Source organism: Ambystoma mexicanum, chromosome 2p, assembly GCF_040938575.1.
Source record: "Ambystoma mexicanum isolate Mex_15411 chromosome 2p, UKY_AmexF1_1, whole genome shotgun sequence".
Classification (NCBI taxonomy): domain Eukaryota; kingdom Metazoa; phylum Chordata; class Amphibia; order Caudata; family Ambystomatidae; genus Ambystoma; species Ambystoma mexicanum.
In genome coordinates, this window is record NC_090923.1 from 640,541,503 (window position 1) to 640,554,279 (window position 12,777).

A 12,777-nucleotide genomic window follows, 5' to 3' on the forward strand; every position below is an offset into this window, starting at 1 on the left:
TGCTATAGCCCATAAGGAACTTAGCTCTTAGTCTGTTATTTCTGTCACTGTTATCAGGATAGATAGTGGGTATAGCTGTAGATAGACTAGATGTAGTATTATCATTGGTCGGGATGGTAGGAGTATCGTTATTATTCCAGGATGAGGCAATGTGTAGGTTAGGAAGGAATGGTGTGGGCCTAATTCTTGAGTCCCGACTGAAGGTACTCGGTACAGGTAGGAAGGGGGTGGACTTAATCGTGGGGGTGAATGTGGAGCTAGGACTATGGTTAGTGTCCAGCGGATACTTCATCAGGGCAGTGTTCCTTGAACAAGTGTCGAGCTAGGTGATGTGGAGTAGCAATGGGAAGAGGCAGCGTGTACTAACCATGGTGTGAGGATTATCGCCGTAAGGCAGTGTTGTGTGCCAAGACACCTCCTAGATAGGTTAATTCAGCACTAGTGGAGTGGAACTATATTGTTCAAAGGCCTGTGTAGGTTTAAGAAGTGCAATGGGCTAGTTCAAGAGATGGCAACAATAGTTAGAATCGAGGAGAGGCCTATTGGGACTGGTCTGCAAAAATAGGCTAGTTCGATATATCAATAATCTCCCAGTGATCGAAGTAAATTTAGGCAACGGGATGGACTAGTACAGGAGTAACGGTAATAGTTACAATCCAACATTGTGCTATGGTAGTGCTAGGCAACCAAATGGGCTAGTTCCCTATAGCAGAAGGTGGCTACAGTTAGAAAATGACAATGGCAGTAGTCATTCAGATTAAATAATAAGGATCGTGCGACAAAATGGGGTAGTTCAGGATATCGGCAGTAGATACAGGGTAGCAGGAGGCATTAATGGGACTAGGCAGCAGAATAGGGCAAATTCAATAGCAATAGTGGGTACAATAAACAGCAGTGGAAGCCGACCAGCAGCAAGCCTTAGTAGGGCTAGGCAGTGGAAAGGGCAAATTCAAAAATCAATAGTGGGTGCAATATTCATTGATAGATCAGGAAAAGAGTGATGGGTACAGTCTGTGGAATATTAACAGTGGTTGCGAGCAAGCAAAATGTCTGGGTAAATCCTAACAAGATAGATTACATAGGTCCGTGCAGTCCAATAGCTGGGAGCAGTTGGTGGTGGGCAGTAGATATATGCATGTAGTCGGCAGACTAAGTGGGGCGTGCAGTAGTGCAGCGAGACCATTAGCGGCAGGGTTAGTTCGCTTGGTAATAGGCAAATCAATGTGCTGATAAGAGGAAGATAACTTAGGCTAGTTCAGAGAAAGAGTGCTTGCACGGCGTGCGGTAGAACACTGTACATGCACTGTGCCTTAGACATCTGCAGGGGGTTAGAAGGACGTCGGGCAAGTAGCAATGGTTGCCCCGATAATGAGCCAGTCATTTAATAGTAATCATGTAGGAAGTTACCTGAGAAATACTCCGGCTATCATAGGTGGCAGATATTTCACTGGCTCCTGCGGCGAACAGGGGCAAACGGGACCTTATAATGGCCTTGGAAATGGCCAGCTCTTCCGCCTGCCGGCGCATGTTTCGCTTAAAGAGGATTCACGTTGCCTAGCAACCAAAGCGAAGCTTAGCCTCGCTTCCATGCCGCATCGCGCCTGACATTTTGGATCAAAGCAAAGTCAGCACGTGCGGTTCCAGTCAGGAATACAAGTAAGCAAAAGTGGATTTTAGGCAAAAATAGGGGTAAACTGGAGCCCAGTCATGGCTCAACGGGTGATTCTCACCAAAGGGGCACGATGGATGATTGGATGCCTCATCGTCGCTGATGTGATGGCAGGCTGTGGATCTCGATGTGCAGCGGGCAGTTGGTGGGGGCTCCTGCCTTCTCCCACGCAGAATGTATTGGAAGTATTGGGCAAACAGGGCCTTAGAATGGCCTTGGATATTGCTGGCTCTTCCGCCTGCCGGCAGATGTTTCGCTTAAAGAGGATTCACGTTTCTTTTTACAATACAAACAGTTGTTTATATATCGAGGATTCACAGCCTGACGACCGGGAATATTCAACAGCATGTGAATCTATGAAGGGCACCAATACTGAAGGAACGGGTAAGTAACTTTTCCCTTCTTCAGCATTGGATTTGCGTTCAATCTGCTCACCAAACACTGTATGAAGGTAGTCACTGAAGTGCACTCCTGCACTTGGAAGGTCGTGGAGCGAGTTAGAGGGTTACAGGCAGTGGGTATGGATTGGGGATGGAAAGACAGACTCCTTTTCGTACTAATTTGTTGGTGAATCTGCTTCCAGCTGAAGCTGTAGTTCCATTAACATCATACAATCTGCTCTTTAAAATTACACCTACATTACTGCCTCCATGATTCCTTCCTTTGCTGACTTCTGCCTTGGTAGGTGAAGCCAACGGTGTTACTTTTTCATAGCCCCACCCCCTCCTCCAGAAGAGCCTCAAGGAGGCAAGTAATTAAGTAACTCCTCCCACATTAGTAATACCTTTTTCAAGGATAAGCCCCATAGAGAACAATGAAGAGTGGGTACTGCCTAAATATTTGATACGTAGGTACAACTTGTAATGCACTGCATTGAAACTGAATGACACTTGGGGTAGACGTAAACTAACAGAAACCAAGGGACACTATCTTGATACTGTGTGCTCGCACATGGTTGTAAATAACCATTCAATAGTCCTAAATGTTAACATCAATATATAAAGCAACAACAAAGTCCATAATTTGAGGGACATGGTTTTATTATCCAATTATTTTGCGCCTAGAAACACTTGTGTACAGGGGCATTATAAATGCCATATCATATCATTGTTCTTCATAAAGGGTGATTTTGAAGCAGGCATGAGATAGCCAATGCATTTTGGACTTCTAGTCCGTCATCGGAGCAAAGTCTGCATAGGTCATTAAGAGAAAGAATTGTAAAAAAAACAATGAGTAATTCCCATAGTGATTGTAAGTAGAAAATAAAGAAAGTTGCTAATCCACTTCAACATGTATCGGCCTTCTTTTTTAAAAAAATACACCGAATCACATCTGAAAGATAAACATCTAAGAGGATATTACACAGATCAATTAAAGATGTAAGTGACCTACAAAGTAATGTTTATGAATAGATCAACTATTTAATCATGTAGTTGATATTTTATCACTTATTGAAAATCAAATGGGGCTGAGTTGAACCACACCTGCAAGGAAAAACTGTAGAGCAATATATAATAAATACATGAACAATTATGCTAAGAGTAAAGACACATATGAATATGAAAACACAAGCAAACAAGACACCCAAAACAGGATAAATGTGCAAGCAGAACTTTCAGCTGCCCATAAAGATTACACAGAATGAATGTGATAAATCTGCGTGTCTAAACATTGAATCGTACTGTATATAAGGCGCGATGACGTCACCTCATAAAGATAGAAATGTATGATTCAGTGTATGGATCAATACTGGGACTCTTGTTAAAGACCTAAATAAATTAAAATATAGATCCATCACAGATCGCCTTAATAATTCAGTGTCCCACTCTTGTTCAAGTATTTTATTAAAGGTCACAACAAAAAGGTGTCTGAGGGCATAGCTCATTCAGTATAAATGGGCAGATGAGGACATCAAAGGCACTGGCTGGAAAAGGAGGTTGGGAAGTGGCACTAGGGCCATCCCTATGTCTCTTGTGGGATTCCTAGTTGTCTGCAATCCCCCGGTTTGTGCTACCAACCGGCAACCCCTACTGCCTAATAAGTGGTCTGACTATAGATGGCTCCCTGAATGCAGGCTATCTGACTTAATCAAGGACTTCCTGGCTGCTCCTGCACTACCAATTGATAGTTCTCAAAAGGGTGGTGTAAGTGTGTGCCGATGGATATTCAAGCCCCACTCTGTCATTACTACTCTCTTGTTCTCCCTTCTCTCCTCTGTTGAACTCCACCCACCTTCTCCACTCCATGACTCTCCCCCATTTCTCCCCGATGTTTCTATACCATCTACCACCTACCTCAACCCTTGAATGTTTATTACCTTATTTCCTACCACTCTCCACTCTAGTACTAATCTCCCTTCTCCACACTACTACTCTCTTCTCCTCATTACTACTACTCTCCCGCACTAGCACTATTCCTTTTCTCACTGTACTATTATCCCCTCACTACCCTCAATTGACTTCCACACTTCCAGCCCTCGCCTGTACCCTTGGATGTTACGCCTCCATATGCCATACTAATGCCACTTATTCCACCCTACTCCTGCTCTTCTTCCCCAAACCCGGGGACTTCCCCGTCCCTACACTAACTTCACTATTCCCACCCACTTCTCTCCTACATCGATCTTCTTGTACTCCACTCTACACCCCTCCCTACTCACCTAACACTCACTTGCTCTCACACAAACTACTACTACCACCCCACCCCACCCCACTCCTCCTATCTCCCGCACTATCTCTCGCTCTCACCCCTTCTATAGACCCTTCTCCCATTATCCACACTACACTATACTACACACAACTGGTACCACTCTCTTTTCCTAAGCTGTGCCATCAACTCTATAACACTCCACTTCACCCTGCGTTCGCTGCCTGCTCACTCAGTCCAACTTCACCTCCTTTTGTGACCTCACCCGAACAGCCAACACTGCCTTGCCTGCTGTCTGCTTTTATAGTGTGGGGCTGGTGATTATGTGTCTTCCTCCCCTTCCTATTGGCTGCTTTGCTCACCTGACACACTGCAATAACCAGTGCCTGTCCTTTCCCCCAGGACCCAGTTTTGAGGCTTTAAAAAGCTCACAAAGCCCCTCCCCCTTTCCAGCATGCTTTTTACAACAGTCCGATGACTTTTTGTCATGCTGTTTGGCTGGAAATTCGATTTTCTGAAGTTGTGACGAGTCCTGTGCTCTTTAGAGGTGACAGATGCTGTCAGGATGTGGTAAATTCTCATGGCTGGTTTAGGTTGTTGTTTTGCAATATTCCCCTTTGTTCGGACCCCGTCTAGAGCTTATTGGCAGTTCCCAGTCTATTAGGGCCAGAAATGTTTCTGAAAAAGAAAAGCGAGAACTGTGGCCAGCAACAGTATTGGGAGACGCATGATTCTGACCCTATTGATGTTAATAAATGAGGAAAACAAAAGCTACTGTATAACATTCTGCATAGGGTGCTGCACAAAATTGGAAGGGGAGGAGACGATACATTCCCTAAATTTGAAAAGGGGAATCTTTGTGTACATGGTATGGCAGTGCGACTGTATACTAATATATTGGAGGGGGGCTGTAAACGATGGCATCCGTAATAAGAGAGGCGATTGAGGCAGACTCAAAAGTGTGTCTGTTGGGGATATGCGGGGATACTGCACTTTCATCATGGGACCAAAAGCTAGCCTTGCAAAGTTGGATATAGCAAGAGTCTGGATATCAGAGGAGAACTCTTCCTTGGCGGAGCGGGAACCTAGTATGGACGGCAGTATGGAAATGGAACAACTGGTTTATAAGAATAGAGGGTTCCTGGGTGAACATGAGAGGGTTTGATGGAAATCGATGCAGTGGGGTGGGAACAAGTGCGCTAAGGTTTGCATCTGATCAGTGGTGGCATGGGTAGGGGAGATATCGGGATATCAAGAACGGTTGAGGAGATGAGTTACGGGGTGGGGCGGAGGGACAGGGGATGTTCTATTATTTCTTACTATTGGATGCTGGAACTGTTTGGCAATGTGGACTATGGATACGTTTGTCATTTGATCGATGGAGAAAATTCATAAAATGTCTTTAAAATAAAGAGGAACAAAGCAGATTTAAATGCACAATCAACTGTGCACTTAAATATTAATTATATTGTTAATACAATATATTAAAACCTGCTTCCCAGATAATCACTGCAGAAAGCGAGAGCAGATCGGCCAGAGACGGCCTCCATCCACAAACCCTCTCCTCTCCCCAATGGGCTGATTTGTGAGGTTTCAATGTGGAGGAGAAGACTGGCTGTGAGAGAGGCAGGAGGATGATAGTTGATACTTATTCCAGATGGCCCCCATCCCCTTGGTTTCACTGAGCATCTGGAACCTGATGTTGGTGGACTCACAAGTCCATGTTAAACTGGGGCTGTTGACTCATAGGCTGGGCATGAAGTAGCTCATACCCCCAGAGGAAACAGGAGATACATAAAAAAGAATGAGCTATGCTATGAGCGCAGCAGCTCCTCATGAACTTGCAATATCTATTAAATAACTGGGTGCCTTCTTGGGTAGTCCAGGTTACTGTGGGAAGTGACATCCTGCACAGAAGGGGGAACTGCTGCTTGAACCAGTGTAAGTCCCAACATTTCCAAGACCCCCATCTGTGTCATTCTTTCCAGTTTTCAGCTCACCTGGCTCCCAACTCTTGTGTTGCCATCTTTGGAACAGGTACCGATTTAAGCTTTATTCCCTTGGTTGCTGGTGAAGGACAGTTCGTACAGATTACCCCAGGGCCAAAGTGGGTCTTGAGATGCTGTAGCCTCAGGTAATGGGGGTACCAGGAGGATCTGGCTCTTTGGGATCCGATTTGAGAGTGTGTTGGGAAGAAGCTGGAAAATGTGGTTAGTGGTATGTTGGTTAAGGTGGAGTCCATCACAAGAATCCTTAGTAATTTGAATGGGTTAGTTGACAAAGAGACCAACAGAACAGCTTAGACATAATATAGATACAGGCTTCTATTTATACAAGGAGCTTTGAGTGAACCATGTAGGATTGGGAAGTCACTTAGGCTTCTGAGTTATCTATTGCTAAAGTGTCGGGAGGGCGAACCAAAGAAGTGCAAAAAACGTACCTAAGGGACTGCTTCAGAACTCTGTCTCGGGGATATAGCTACCCATATGCTACTTGGCTTCGGTTCCAGCAAGTAGACTCTTCACACAGATATTCACATCCTCCGGTCGTACCTTCTAGGCTTCTCGGTGTATTAGGTAGTGTCACGTACCTCGTGCATCTAATGATATGATAGGTTATTTATAACACGCTTACTACCCAGAGGTTTCTAAGTGCGGACCCGAGGATCGAACCTGTGTTGCTCTGTGTCGTCTTGCTTCCAAGGCGAGCACGTTGCCCCTGAGCTATCCTCCTGAGACCAAGGATTGGCAAAGGAGACTCTCCAGGAGCCAGCCTTGGAGTTGCAGACATGGAAGGCTTATGAGCCAGGAGTGACCACCTACCGGAAACCCAAAGGATGGTGCGGCAGGATGATGGAATAGATGAAGTGCAGCAGGCGAAACACCTCTAGCAACGCAGTAATCTGGATACCAGAAGAGCATGTTAAGGCATAATTAAGCAAGACACAGACAACAAATTCAATGTTTAAGGTAGTTTATTAACTTAAATGTCAGGATGGTTGAATGTCAGGATAACTTACCCTATGCTAAGGTGGGATTTCCCTACCTAAAGAAACAATGGATAGTCCTAGTCAATAAGTTCAATTTAAGTCTGTCTGTGTCCAAAACCTATACTTGCCCTCACAACTAAAGCTAAACAATATGTAGGGATGTCCGCATTAAATTAAAGTGTTCAAAACAAGGTTTTGAGCTTCTTCCAGCCTCAGGCTTACTTTCTAGCTCCCCTTCCCCAGGTTAAAGACATTTCCCCAAGAAGACAGCACAATTCCAAGAAGGGATCTCGGGGAGCCTTTCCACAAGAAGATGCCACAGTAAGAACATGCCCTCAGGATTCTCTTCTCCGAAAGCATCATCAAAAAAAAAAAGGGTCTCTGGTTTTCCTTCCCCAAGGATTCAGTTTTTTCAGCTTGCCCACTTGTTCTTGGTCTCAGTCTCTGCATATTCAAAAACCAGTTCCAGGTTAACTTTACAATCATTCTGGTTTCTTGACAGTTCATATAGATTGCGTTCTTCTGCTTCACTTCAGCAGCCTCTTTCATACACTTGGATTTGCAGTTTCTTTGACTTTCACAGATACAGGCCCTCATTCCGAGATTGGTGGTAGTCATGACGCTATTTGCCAATAACTGTATCGGCACCGGTGTAGTTCAATGGGGACTTACTGGTGTAATCCGACCTTTGCGGGACCGGTAAATCCCCTTTGAAAATGCCATTCCCCATTTCCCATAGGGCTCAATGGGAATGGGGAGGGCCCAAATAACGGGCTCGCAAATGTCAAGCCCGTTATTTGCACCCTGGTCCCTTAACGGGTCCCGTCCATAACCGCTGGTCAGACCAGTCGTTACTGGAGGGACCCGCTAAGGGACTATGTAGTAGGGCGATAAGGGATTACCGGCACTGGTCTCCTTACCGGTGCCCGGTATCCCTTACCGCCCACCTTGGAATGACCCCCACAGTATGCCTGGTTTAGAAGCAGTTGTCGGGCCACACGGGCCACCCATCAGGTCACGCAACCAGTAACCATAGGCTTGTTTGTCCACACAGGTTCTTTTGTAACTGCACCTGTGTTCTGGTTCACACTCACTTTTCCCTTCACCACATTAATATGAAATACTTGCTTTTCACTGCATTTCATAGGATTTGTTCTTTGCTTTCAGTATATTGTATGTGTACTTCACACAAATGTGTCATCTGTTCATAGGTTTATCAAAAGCTTTCATATGCTTGTCAAAAAGCTTTTTTACTTCGGTATTCAATAGTTCAAGGCACTTATCCTTTTGTTCAGTTTATTGTATTCGTATTATTCATCACAACCCTTTACTTTGGATTTACAGTACCTTGTACATCCTCTTTTGTTAATTCGGCCATCACTTTTGCCTAGTAACGGCCCCCAGGAGTACCCCAGTTAGAGTGTTCCCTTCTGTTCACTCACCGGTCCCTGGCGTCTCCTCCAGGTGGCTGCTTTCTCTTCCTCGGCTCTGCATAAAGGTTTCTGTTGGATTGCGAGCCTCGCTCGCAGTTGGCTCCTCTCTGTCAGTTACCGGCAGCTCCACTTGCTTCCCGTGGATGCAGCTGGTAGCTTGCAGCATCAGATTTCTTCCGTGAACCGCAGCTCCTGCTGCGGGCACCGACCACAGCACGCCCCGGCCTCGGTGCCACAGTTACTTCTGGATACTTGCCGGCGTCCTGGTTTCCAGACGGGACCCAACTCTGCTGCCTCCTCCTCCACAGGATTTCTCTTCCCTTTGGCCTGCAACACTCTGTTGGGCTTTTTTCCTGCTGGCCTCTCTGTTCTCCTTGTCGGCTGCACCTGCACCTGCAACTGTTTGACAGGCTGCTGGTGTGAGTCCTCAGTCCTAATTTCCTGACCATACTTAGTGGAGTACTCTGGACATGCCTGACCCTTACAACAGTCTGCAGGCCTCTTCTTCATCTCAGTACTAGAGTGGTGAAATTACATGTTGGTGTGCATTACTCCGAGTCACCTCTTCCTCGTCCCAGTACTGTAATGGTATGAATGAGGGGAAATGGTTTGCAACAGCCGATAAAGGCAGGGGGAGGTTGGTTTTCAGAAGGAAAAGGGGGATACCATGTCTCGCCTGTGGACTGCCTCTTCTTCACCCTCTTCCTAGTGTCCTAGATTGATGTCTTCTGGTGTTTTCCGAGCCAGAATGAAAAGGGTAACAATATCCCATAAATGCGGCTGAGACTTGGGGTTCATCATGGAATGGAAATGGAGGATACTGCGTCTCACCCAAGGACAACTACCCCACCCACCCCCCAATGATTCCCCGAGTCCCCCCTACCCAGGTGATCCTGCCTCGCATCTCCACCCCCAGGGTCGGGATCTAAGAGCGATGGCCATTCCCTGGCCACCTGAGCAGAGGTTATTGGGGAGAATAAAGTGAGGACTCCCTTGGGTTCCTCACAAGCCGCAGAAGAGACTGAAAGAGGCCAGAAGTACGAATAACTGAGGAATCCAATTGGAGAAGAATCCAGCAAAACCAGAGGAGCAAGAGAGCCAGGAAGGCAAGGAGCAGGAACAAGACGGCAGAACCAGGCGCGTTGGCTCACAGGAAAGATCTAGAGTGTTGGGTTACGAGGAGCTTGAAGAAGCACAGCCTCTTATACTGGAGGTAATTACAGGCTGTTCCGGGCAACGCCCCATTATGGTCAATCTTTCGAATGATGGGCACCATATTGGACGTGGCTTTGTGACATCCCGTTGGCACCATTTTGATGGAGGCAATGTGGAATCCGCCTCATGCCTCCATAGAACAGCGTGGTAACGCTGCCACCAGTGCCAGAGTTCCCATAGAAATGCCCAGACAAATTGATGAAAAATATATTTGTCCAGTTTAGCCAGTAACTTATTCTTTCTTAACCTTTCTAGCACTTCTTTTACATGTACGATGTGCTGAGATAGATCCCTTGAAAAAAAGGTCATCAAGGTAAATGATAACCGTTAGTTCAGAATAAATAGGTTCTATGACCCGCTGAAAAACCAATGATGTGTTGTCCAGTCCAAAGGGCATGACCCAGTATTCATAATGCCCAAAGGCCGTTTTCCATTTTTCCCCAGGTCGTATATGAAAAAGGTGGTAAGCTCTGTGGAGATTGAGCTGTGCAAAGATCTTTGCCACTTGCACGGCCCTCCTAGATGTCAGAGATATGTGTCAAGGGCCAACAATCTTTCCCAGTAACTTTTTGACTGTGATAATCCAGGCAGTGTCAAAGTTCTGTGGTGTCGTTCTTAGGAACAAAGAATAATGAAGCCCCTGCAGGGGATTTGCACTCTGTGATTAACCCTCTGCGAAGGCTATTTTCAAGATGATCGTACAGGGCCTCCTTCTCCGGTAAGGATAGTATATACATTCTACTGTAGGGCATCTGAGCCACAAGAAGCAAGTCTATAGTGCAGTCCCCGGGTCTATGAGGAGACAAGTCTTCAGGTAAATCCTTAGTGAAGACTTCAGAATACTTTTGGTATTGATCTGGCAGTAAATGGATGCAATCCACTGCATGCTTTCAATGTTATCTGGTTGTTGATTGTGGCTGATTCTCCAGGCAGACAATGAGACCTGCAGAACTGGAAACTGTGAAACAGTTTACCAGCAGCCCACAGTCGCTATGCCAACATAACCAGGGTAGTCCCAGCATGAGGGGAAAGTGGTCCGTTTTGATAAGGTCTAAACAGATTTCTTCATGATGGTTGGTGATTACAAGTTGCAACACACAGGTTTGTTTCCGTAATGAGCCCTGAGACTAATGGCTGGCTGTCCACTCTTGCACATGGTGGACAAGATACTTCTTCTCACTGCTTTTCCCATTGGCCTGGACCCAGGAATCGTCCATTAAATTACTGGCAGCCTGCAATCCACCAGAGCGGGGCTATAAGTAAGGAATTCAGATCCGTGATATAGGGAAACACAAAGACTAACCATCTGAATAGAGCCCTGATTAGAATTTTCTACAAGTGACGGACTGGTGCACAATTCCACATCCAAGTTCGTCATCCCTCTCACAACCCGGCACTGGTGTTTACCTAACATCTAGGTGGGACAACCTGGAATTCCCTGACATGGTATGTATTTGCCACACAGTACATGCACAATGCTTGTGCATGTTTTATACCTTGCACAACCGGATAGAGAAGACGTACCACGACCAGATGAGTCCAATTCTTCTTTTTGAGTTGTGCATCTGGTAAACAAAATTTCAATTGTAACACCATAGTCATAAGTTTGGATGGGTTGCTTCGACTGGGCATACGAGACACTTCATCCTTCAATTCTTTATTAAGGCCTTTGCGAAATAGGGTGAGTAATGCTTCGCCAGGCCAACCGGCTTTTCCTGCCAGTTAAATTGAGTAACATTTGATAACACGTCACCGTTCCCTTGTCTGAGGTCGAGCTGAGAAGGTCCATTCGGTCCGACCGAACATAGCACGCAGGCTTCTCACAAATCCACGGTAATAATTCAGGTCTTGGTTATTTGTGGTGTGACGATCTTTCTGATGGCGTCACTACTCCCCAGAGCGGAGCCCCTTTCCATGAGGCTAAGGAGGTGTGGCCACTAACCAATAGTCCCCCCTAGGGGTGGTAACATGCAGGAGGACTTCATGGGGAGGCACTACCCGTCTTGGGAAAAGGACGTGTGTCCAGGACACGGCCCCTTTAAGCCCCAGCACCCAGGGTAACTACAACCCCTAAACCCTCTTTACCTATGATGTAGTCTGAAACCATGTATTATTGTAAAGTGTCAGATAATTTCACTGTGATAAATACAGGGACGAAGAAGATCGCAAGCAAAGTGCCATCGGGTAGAAAGGGTGCTCTACCAGCGGTCAATCGATTTGTTGCGCTGGGGCAGTCCCCACTATTTGAACTAAATAGTAAAGAAGGACTTTGTGAACACCGTCGAAGCCTGCAATGTTGAAACAGGACTCTGGAGACTACAGCGAGGCAGCTTTCCAGAGTAGCAGAGACGAACAGCGGGAAACCAGAAGAAGTAAAAGGCGGAAGAACGATCCTGTGGCCCCTGGCGAAACCGGTGAAGCATTACCTGAGAGAAGGTAACGGGAATAAGAATGGAGGATAGTGAGGGATGAGGAAGAGGATCATTGTCTGGTCGGACTCTTCAGTCCATGCCACCACAGTGGTCACCAAGGGGGTTGACCATGCCAGAGCTTTCTAGGTTAAATTGGCTATCAAATATCCCACTCGTGACCGGTCTATAGGGGGAAGTAAGGGGCCTTAAAAGTGAATTGAATTGGGCAAACATCCAGAAACTCTTTCAGTGTCTAAGGGTTCCTGTCATATTTCCCAGAAGGAAGGGCCCCAGGAGGTGTTTCAGGAGGCTTGAGCTTGGCGAGTAGTCGCATTTGCCTAAGGACAGTATTTTCAGCCGTGAGGTTCTGTACCTCCGTTGTTTAAATACTGTACTGCAGCAACTAACTGCTGA

The 12,777-nt window shown here is 46.1% G+C and overlaps 1 protein-coding gene across 3 annotated transcripts in view; it reads left to right on the forward strand.

Moving 5' to 3' along the window:
* Window positions 1-12,777, forward strand: part of TERF2IP (TERF2 interacting protein) — a 125,044-nt gene that overhangs the window by 50,518 nt on the left and 61,749 nt on the right. The window lies entirely within an intron of this gene.